The sequence below is a fragment of the Mustelus asterias genome, chromosome 10 (genome assembly GCF_964213995.1).
Source record: "Mustelus asterias chromosome 10, sMusAst1.hap1.1, whole genome shotgun sequence".
Taxonomy (NCBI): domain Eukaryota; kingdom Metazoa; phylum Chordata; class Chondrichthyes; order Carcharhiniformes; family Triakidae; genus Mustelus; species Mustelus asterias.
Genome location: NC_135810.1, coordinates 12,516,476 through 12,527,094, shown reverse-complemented (window position 1 = coordinate 12,527,094; position 10,619 = coordinate 12,516,476).

The window sequence follows — 10,619 nt, the reverse complement described above, 5'->3', positions numbered from 1 at the left end:
ATTTTTCTCATACAGAATAAGTTGTTGTTCATTTTGAAATTTGGCTTTCATGCATCTGTCCTGATGTGTGCAATGTGAAAAACTTCGACAACATTTCTCTTTTCTCAGCAACACTCAGGTTCGTTATTACCAAGTGAAAAACAGAAGCTGATTATGTCAGTACTACAGTCTGTAATGAGTTACCACCTGCCAATTCCATCACCGCTTTTCACTTTACTCACTGTTTGGACTGGAATTTAACTGTTAGACTGTTTGTAGAATGGGAGACTGACAGTACATTGAACACCGGGAAGTTTCAACACCTGGTTTGTTCGTATCTTTTTAACTCAGCCTTAATATTTCCACCTGATTTTTGAGGTTTCCCTGCCATTTAGAGTGAGGGAGTAGGACGACAATCTGCATCAGTCCATTTCAGCTGCACTGTTTAAAGGGACTCAGTGGGGGACGGACTGAAGATTGCCAAGGGTGAAGGAGCATCCTAACAGAGGCAGGAACCTTCCAGATGGAGTCGCAGCATGGAAAGCCAGCACCACACTCTCAGATGTAGCTGAGGGCATCGCGCTGCAAGCTCTAAGACTCCGTATGGAGACTGCCTTCCCCACAGCTTGGAGGAAGCTGCCTCACTGCAATGAGCAGCAGTGGTTGAGCAGATCAGCCCTCCTGGCTGCAGTGCAGCAAAAGGTTCAATAATCTGACCAGGGCAGGAAAGATTGGTGGCATGGCACTGTCAGGAACACAAGTCCAAAGATGTGCGGGTTAGATGGATTAGCCATGGTAAATGTGTGGGTCTATGGGACAGGGCAGGGTGGTGGGCCTGGGTAAGATACTCTGTCAAAGAGTTGGTGCAGGCTCGATGGGCCAAATGATCTCCTTCTGCAGTGCAGGGATTCTGGCTGGAATTGTCCGGCCGTTCACACTGACGGGATTCTTCGGTCTCACTGGCAGCACATTCCCGCCTTCGGTTTTCCGCCAGTGTGGGGTGACGTCAATGGGAATTCCCATTGACAGCGACGGGGCAGAGAATCCCACTGCTAGCAAACAATGCGCCACCTCCCATGGGCAGGAAACACACAGCTGGGAGGCTGGAGAATCTTGCCATCTATGTTTCTATGAAACCCACTCTACCCTGCCTCCCCCAGCCTTCTCCTGCAAACCTGCAAATTGCTCCTCAGATCAAGAAACCTTGCAAGCGCACCTATCTCTGTCTTGTTGAGGAATCTTCTCACATCCCCATCTGACCAGCCACCATTGACACAACCCCTCATCTGTCTGCAATGTCACACCCATCTCTCACAGTGACACTCCACAAATGTTGTTCCTCCAACCTTTCAAAAGATTTCACCTCTCACACTCAGGTTTCTTCTGTCTATCTTTGCAAGAAAAGAGATCACAGAACCAGTGTCCGATGAGGAGGGATAGCTTGGGAAGGCACGATGGATCCAGCAGATAGGTGAAAAGGCACTTCCATCCTGAATCCATCAGCCTCCACCCGGATATTACTGCCAGGTTTCCCAAGGCTCAGCCGAAGTTTGTTAATTGGATCTAAGCCAGTTGGTGAAGCAGAAACCAAGATGCTGAGATTTTCTTTATTGGGAGAGTTTGTTGACTTGTTCAGTCTCACAGCTTTCCTCCCATACAGCCTAGTGTCCTAGCTATCCACTATTTGTATGTGCTCAAAGACAATAATATCCATCAGCTGTTTCTCTTAACTGTAACAATGTAATTGACATTAATAAACCTCGACAATGCAATTGATAAGACATTGACACAGTTAAAATTAATCATGATGAGGCTCAAATCATATTGAATGTACCCTTCCAACCTCCTTGGACTGGCTGGAGGCAGACGTAGAACAGAATCATAGAATTCCTACAGTGCAGAAGGAGGCCATTCGGCCCATCGAGACTGCACCAACAACAATCCCACCCATGCCTTATCCCTGTAAACCAGTATATATACCCTACTAATCCCCCTAACACAAAGGAGAAATTTATCATTGTCAATCAACCTAACCCGCACATCTTTGGACCACGGGAGGAAACCGGAGCACCCGGAGGAAACCCACACAGACACTGGGGAGAACATGCAAACTCCACGTTGTGGAGTTTGGGGCAGCACGGTAGCACAGTGGTTAGCACTGCTGCTTCACAGCTCCAGGGACCGGGGTTCGATTCCCAGCTTGGGTCACTGTCTGTGTGGAGTTTGCACATTCTCCTCGTGTCTGCGTGGGTTTCCTCCGGGTGCTCCGGTTTCCTCACAGTCCAAAGATGTGCGGGTTAGGTTGATTGGCCATGCTAAAATTGCCCCTTAGTGTCCTGAGATGCGTAGGTTAGAGGGATTAGTGGGTAAAATATGTAGGGATATGGGGGTAGGGCCTGGGTGGGATTGTGGTCAGTGCAGACTCAATGGGCCGAATGGCCTCTTTCTGTACTGTAGGGTTTCTATGATTCTATGATTCCACACAGACAGTGACCCAAGCTGGGAATTGAACCCGGGTCCCAGGTGCTGTGAGGCCATGATGTGGAGATGCCGGCGTTGGACTGGAGTAAGCACGGTAAGAAGTCTCACATCACCAGGTTAAAGTCCAACAGGTTTATTTGGTAGCACAAGCCATAAGCTTTCGGAGCGCTGCCCCTTCATCAGGTGAGTAGTAGTTGTGTTCACAAACAGGGCATATAGACACAAACTCAATTTACAAGATAATGGTTGGAATGTGAGTCTTTACAGGTAATCAAGTCTCAAAGGTACAGACAATGTGAGTGGAGAGAAGGTTAAGCACAGGTTAAAGAGATGTATTGTCTCCAGCTGTGAGGCAGCTGTGCTAACCATTGTGCCACCCTTAAACATGCATCAGGATTCTGACTTTTTGGGACTTCAACCTGCCATCTGATCCACTTTTTAAGGTTATCACCCCCCCCCCCCCCCCCACACCCCCTGTGGAATCTGTCTATAAGAACATAAGAACTAGGAGCAGGAGCAGGCCATCTGGCCCCTCGAGCCTGCTCCGCCATTCAAAATAAGATCATGGCTGATCTTTTTGTGGACTCAGCTCCACTTACCCGCCCGCTCACCATAACCCTTAATTCCTTTACTGTTCAAAACTTTATCTATCCTTGCCTTAAAGTGGGTCTACCCTACAACAACTTCTATTTATGTGGTTTTTTTCAACAAATCAAGTGCTTCACGGTAGCATTATAAAACAATTCATGACATTGAACCACATTAGGGGAAAATTAGGAAGGGTGATTAAAAGCTTGGTCAAAGGAGTTGGTTTGAAGGAGTAACCAAAAGGAGGAAAATGAGATAGAGAAGAGGTTTAGGGAAGGAATTCCAGAACCTGTCGAACCAGGTTACTCTTCTTCCTATAGTTCCATTATAGCTCTAATAAGCAAAGGCAGACATTATATCTTCCGTGACTAAGCTAGTGAAAGGAAAATGTATTCGTCAGGGTCTTTTCTGCTCGGAAGTGCATGTGTGGGTGTTCTGTAATGCTCTCATTACCAAATAATCTCCGAACACTCAATTGAAAGGTTTATATAGACACAGCAGCTGTTGGCTCTTATGCATTTGTGCCCCCACATGAGTGAGTCAGCACGTTCAGGAAAGACAAGGTATAAAGGGAGGTAATAGTTGGGAATGACCAGAAATAAAATCCCAACAGCTTTCATTGTATGCACTCATTTAAAAATAATCACACATTGTTCAGGAATTAACACTGAGTTCATTCCGTTACAAGTGGACCAGTCGTATAGATACTGTGGGCACAGGTGCAGGTCAGAGGCTGGGAATTCCCTGGCAAGTAACTCTCAGTCACAGACATAGAGTCATAAAGTGCAGTAAAGGTCCTTTGGCCCATCGAGTCTGCTCCGACAATAACTACCACTAAAGGCATTTTTCTGCACTAGTCCCGTATCCTTGAATATTGTGATATTTCAAATGTTCGTCCAAATATTTTTTAAAGGTTGTAAGGTTTCCGACCTCCAATACCTTCCCAGTAAGAAGTCTCACGACACCAGGTTAAAGTCCAACAGGTTTATTTGGAATCACGAGCTTTCAGAGCGCTGCTCCTTCATCAGGTGAGTCAGGTGAAGGAGAAGTGCTCCAAAAGCTCGTGATTCCAAATAAACCTGTTGGACTTTAACCTGGCATTGTGAGACTTCTTACTGTGCCCACCCCAGTCCAATGCCGGCATCTCCACATCATGACTACCTTCCCAGGCAGTGCATTCCAGATTCCCACCACCCTCTGAGTGAAAAAGTTTTTTCTCAAATCCCCTCTGAATCTGTTGCCCCTTACCTTAAAACTATGCCCCCTCATTATTGACCCCTCAACCAAGGGCAACAGCTGCTCCCTACTCACCCTGTCCATACCCCTCATAATCTTATACACCTCAATCGTGTGACCCCGCGGCCTTCTCTGCTCTAAAGAAAACAATCCAAGCCTATCTAGTCCCTCCCTATAGTTCAAATGCTCCAGCCCAGTCAACATCTTGGTGAACCTCCTCCATACCCCCTCGAGTACAATCACATCTTTCCTATAGTGAGGTGACCAGTACTGCACACAGTACTCCAGCTGTGGTCTAACCAATGCTCTGTACAGCTCCAACATTACCTCCTTGCTCTCACACTCCATACCACAACTGATGACAGCAAGTGTCCCATATGCTTTCTTAACTATTCATGTGCTCAATACATATGCAGCATGTGACATTACTTTTTTTTTACTTGATTTATTATTGTCACATGTATTAACATACAGTGAAAATTATTGTTTCTTGCGTGCTATACAGACAAAACATACCGTTCATAGAGAAGGAAACGTGAAAGTGCAGAATGTAGTGTTACAGTCATAGCTAGGGTGTAGAGAAAGATCAACTTAATGCAAGGTAAGTCCATTCAAAAGTCTGGCAGCAGCCGGGAAGATGCTGTTCTTGAGTCGGATGGTACGTGACCTCAGGCTTTTGTATCTTCTTCCCGAAGGAAGAAGGTGAAGAGAGAATGTCCAGGGTGCATGGGGTCATTAATTATGCTGGCTGCTTTGCCGAGGCAGCGGCAAGTCAATGGATGGGAGACTGGTTTGCGTGATGGATTGGGCTACATTCACGACCTTTTGTAGTTTCTTGCGGTCTTGGGCAGAGCAGGAGCCATACCAAGCTGTGATACAACCAGAAAGAATGCTTTCAATGGTGCATCTGTAAAAGTTGGTGAGTCGTAGCTGACATGCCAAATTTCCTTAGTCTTCTGAGAAAGTAGAGGCGTTAGTGGGCTTTCTTAACTATAGTGTCGACATGGGGGGACCAGGATACATCGTTGGTGATCTGGACACCTAAAAATTTGAAGCTCTCGACCCTTTCTACTTCGTCCCCGTTGATGTAGACAGAGGCATGTTCTCCTTTACATTTCCTGAAATCGATGACAATCTCCATCATTTTGTTGACATTGAGGGAGAGATTATTGTTGCCACACCAATTCATCAGATTATCTATCTCATTCCTGTGCTTTGTCTCATCATTGTTTGAGATCTGACCCACTACGGTGGTGTTGTCAGAAAACTTGAAAATCAAATTGGAGGGGAATTTGGCCGCAGTCATAGGTGTATAAGGAGTATAGTAGGGGGCTGAAAACACAGCATTGTGGGGCACCATTGTTAAGGATGATCATGGAGGAGTTGTTGTTGCCTAACCTTACTGATTGTGGTCTGTAAGTTAGGAAGTTCAGGATCCAGTCGCAGAGGGAGGTGCCAAGGCCCAGGCCGTGGAGATGAGTTTTGTGGGAATAATAATGTTGAAGGCTGAGTTATAGTCAATAAATAGGAGTCTGACATAAGTGTCCTTGTTATCCAGGTGTTCCAGGGTTTGAGTGCAGGGAGATGGCATCTACTGTGGACCTATTGCGGTGGTAGGCACACTGCAGTGGATCCAGGTAGTCCAGGAGACTGGAATTGATTTGTGCTATGACTAGCCTTTCGAAGCACTTCATGATGATGGACATTATGATTAACATTAAGAATGGCAAGAATGGGGTAAATTTTCCAGTCCCGCCCGTCATGGGAATCAACGCAGACAGGACGGACAATTTGATGTACCATTGGGAGGTCCATTGACCTTAGGCAGGAATCTTTAGTCTTGGAGTTGGAGAGATCAGAGAATCCCACCAAATCTAATGCAGTGCTAGTTTGTGTGCACCCTATAGATGATCCTACTGCAACTACTAAACAAACCAAAGAGTACTCTTTTACTTTACAAGCATCGGGCAATATTGTTAGTTTGACAGGAAAATATCCCATTCGTCATTTATAACACTGTGCGGAAGATAACATGATTTTGGTGACTGCCTCAGCCTTCATTAACATGTCAGAATCTAATGTCAAATGCAGAGTCGCAGCAGTGCATTCAATATACAAGATGCATGTAGGAATTTGCCAAGCCTACTTCAACATGGTGACACAGTGGTTAGCACTGCTGCCTCACAGCTTTAGGGACCCGGATTCAATTCCGGCCTTGGGTCAAAATCCTCCAAAGATGTGCAGATTAGGTGGATTGGCCATGGTAAATTGCCCCTTAGCGACCCAAGATGTGTTGATTAGGTAGATTAATGGTTGGCAAATGTGTGGGGTTGTGGGGATGTGGGCCTGGGTGAGATGTTCTTTCATAGGGTCGGTGCATACTTGATGGGCCAAATGGCCTCCTTCTGCATTGTAGGGCTTCTATTCTATGGTTTAATAGCACCTTATAAACCAGCAATATCTACCACCTAGAGGACCCACGCAGATGCGTGGGTACACCACCACCTGCAGGTTCGCCTCCAAGCCTTACACCATCCTGATTTGGAAATATAGTGTCGTTCCTTCACTGTTTTTGGATCAAAATCCTGGAACTCCCTTTCTAACAGCACTGTGGGTGTACCTGCACAAGATGGGCAACTCAATTCAACAGACTGATCAAGACCTTTGATCCGGACCTTCAGAGCACCCTCCGTGCTCTCATCCCACGTACCCCCGCATTGGAGATCTCGACTGCCTCCCGAAGATACACAAGGCAAACACACCCGGCCGTCCCATCGTATTGGGCAATGGGACCTTGCGCGAGAACCTCTCTAGCTACGTCGAGGGCATCCTGAAACCCATTGTACAAAGAACCCCCAGCTTTTGTCGCGACACTACGGACTTCCTACAGAAACTCAGCACACATGGAGCAGTTGAACAAGGAGCACTCCTCGTCACAATGGATGTCTCGGCACTCTACACCAGCATCCCTCACAACGATGGCATTGCTGCAACGGTCTCAGTACTCAATGCCGTCAACTGCCAGTTTCCAGATGCAATTTTACAACTCATCCGCTTCATCCTGGACCACAATGTCTTCACCTTCAACAACCAGTTCTTCATCCAGATACACGGAACAGCCATGGGGACCAAATTCGCACCTCAATATGCCAACATCTTCATGCACAGGTTCGAACAAGACCTCTTCACCGCACAGGGCCTTCAACTGATGCTATACACTAGATACATCGATGACATTTTCTTCCTTTGGACTCATGGTGAACAATCACTGAAACAACTATATGATGACATCAACAACTTCCATTCCACCATCAGACTCACCATGGACTACTCTCTGGAATCGGTTGCATTCTTGGACACACGCATCTCCATCAAGGACGGTCACCTCAGCACTTCACTGTACCGCAAGCCCACGGATAACCTCACGATGCTCCACTTCTCCAGCTTCCACCCTAAACACGTTAAAGAAGCCATCCCCTACGGACAAGCCTTCCGTATACACAGGATCTGCTCAGATGAGGAGGATCGCAACAGACACCTACAGACGCTGAAAGATGCCCTCATAAGAACAGGATATGGCACACGACTCATCGATCGACAGTTCCGACGCGCCACAGCGAAAAACCCCACCGACCTCCTCAGAAGAAAAAAACGGGACATGGCGGACAGAGTACCCTTCGTCGTCCAGTAATTCCCCAGAGCGGAGAAGCTATGACATCTTCTCCGGAGTCTTCAACATGTCATTGATGAAGACCAACATCTCGCCAAGGCCATCCCCACACCCCCACTTCTTGCCTTCAAACAACCGCACAACCTCAAACAGACCATTGTCTGCAGAAAACTACCCAGCCTTCAGGAAAACAGTGACCACGACACCACACAACCCTGCCACAGCAACCTCTGCAAGACATGCCGGATCATCTACACAGATACCATCATCTCACGTGAGAACACCATCCACCAGGTACACGGTACATACACTTGCAACTCGGCCAAAGTTGTCTACCTGATACGCTGCAGGAAAGGATGTCCCGAGACATGGTACATTGGGGAAACCATGCAGACGCTACAACAACGGATGAATGAACACCGCTCAACAATCACCAGGCAAGACTGTTCTCTTCCTGTTGGGGAACACTTCAGCGGTCACGGACATTCGGTCTCTGATCTTCGGGTAAGCGTTCTCCAAGGCGGCCTTCACGACACACGACAGCGCAGAATCGCTGAGCAGAGACTGATAAGCAAGTTCCGCACACATGAGGACGGCCTCAACCCCCATGACTTGCCTGGGCTTGCAAAATCTCACTAACTGTCCTGGCTGCAGACAATACACATCTCTTTAACCTGTGCTTAATCCTCTCTCCACTCACATTGTCTGTACCTTTAAGACTTGATTACCTGTAAAGACTCACATTCCAACCATTATTTTGTAAATTGAGTTTGTGTCTTTATATGCCCTGTTTGTGAACTGAAATCCCACTCACTTGATGAAGGAGCAGCGCTTCGAAAGCTTGTGGCTTTTGCTACCAAATAAACCTGTTGGACTTTAACCTGGTGTTGTGAGACTTCTTACTGTGTTTACCCCAGTCCAACGCCGGCAACTCCACATCAAGATGGGCAGCAGTGCTTGAAGAAAGTGACTCACCACGACCTTCTCAATGACAATTATGGATCAGCAACAAATGCTGAACTTGTCAGCGACAATCACGCCCAGGAAATAATTTTTAAAAATTTATTTCCACAGTTGACCAAAGAAAGAAAACAAGTTGCTTTTAAAGTTTATTAATGTCACAAGTAGGGCATACATTCACACTGCAATGTAGTTACTGTGAAAATCCCCTAGTCGCTACACTCCCGCGCCTGTTCAGGTATACTGAGGGAGAATTCAGCATGGACAATGCACCTAACCTGCACGGCTTTCAGACTGTGGGAGGAAACCGGGGCACCCGGAGAAAACCCACGCTGCCGAGGGGGGCTCCGCACAGACAGTGACCCAAGCCAGGAATTGAACCCAGGTCCCTGGTGCTGTGAGGCAGCAGTGCTAACAGTGTACCACCATGCCGCCCCTTGCTTGACTTTCTGTGTCCACTGTTTCATACGTAGAGTTCATGGGGCTGGTGACACGTTTCTACTCTGCATAGATGCATACCAAGATACCAATATATAAATGTGCAAGCCCACTTGAGACATTGAAGACGACAGCCCTGAGGGAAAACTGACCTTCACTTCCACACTGGTATTTGGGGCCTTCTTGGGTACATGGAGTTTTTATGTATTACACTATGTCAACTAAAAGGAAAACTATCTCTCACAGGTAAGTGATCTGTGAGTTAGTCAGACAGAGCCAACATTTGTCTACATTCCTTCCCCGCCACCCCCGCCCGCCCTCCCTTTTGCTTAAACCCAATGACCTGTCTGGCTATCATCCAAGTGATAATTACAGGGTAGTAATGCAATTGCCGGTGAGGATACGATTACAGTAAACACCTTTTACTCTTGCAGACTTTTGACTTGGAGTGATGTTCAATCATTCGGCGTTTGCGCAAATCTTTTTAATGTATGGGAGAACTTTATTTTTAAAATGGGCCACTTTAAAATAATTCTAACTGAGATGTGTACACAGTGATATTTATCTGCAGACTGTCTGGGAAGTGCCATCACCAAATGCTGTTGTTTGGAAACTTCTTTCTCTCGCAAAACCATCACACAGATTTGGGATACGCTAGCTGCTATCAGTGATTATAATCATTGCGGAAAATGTACAAAGAATGCAGTTGGATTCTTCACTCAGCAGTTTGCGAATTCCAGATTACAGTTAAAAACATTTTCAAATTCCTTTGCTTAAGTGTTAATGGACTTGTTCGACCAGTTTCAAACCTGTTACCTGCTTGGAGTGACACAGGACAACAGTGCTGAAATTGCTTATGAAACTCCTTGTGTGCTTACTTGGAGTACTTTGTACGAATTAGTGTTGCTGCGTATGAGCTCTCACCAGGAGCAGAGGCTGGACCATCAACCTCAATTTTACCAGGATTAAAATTCACAACAGCAACATTTACAATTGACCGCTCCATGTCTGTATAGCATTGGAAGCAAAGATCTGTCAGTAGCAGCAGGCCTGGCAGCATCTGTAAGAAGAGAAAAGAGTTGACATTTCGAGTCGAGACGGCCCTTTGTCAAAGCTAAAGGGCATAGAAAGTGGGAGATATTTATACAGTAAGAGTTTTAACAACACCAGGTTAAAGTCTAACAGGTTTATTTGGTAGCAAATGCCATTAGCTTTCGGAGCGCTGCTCCTTCGTCAGATCTTCGTCCATCCGACGAAGGAGCAGCAC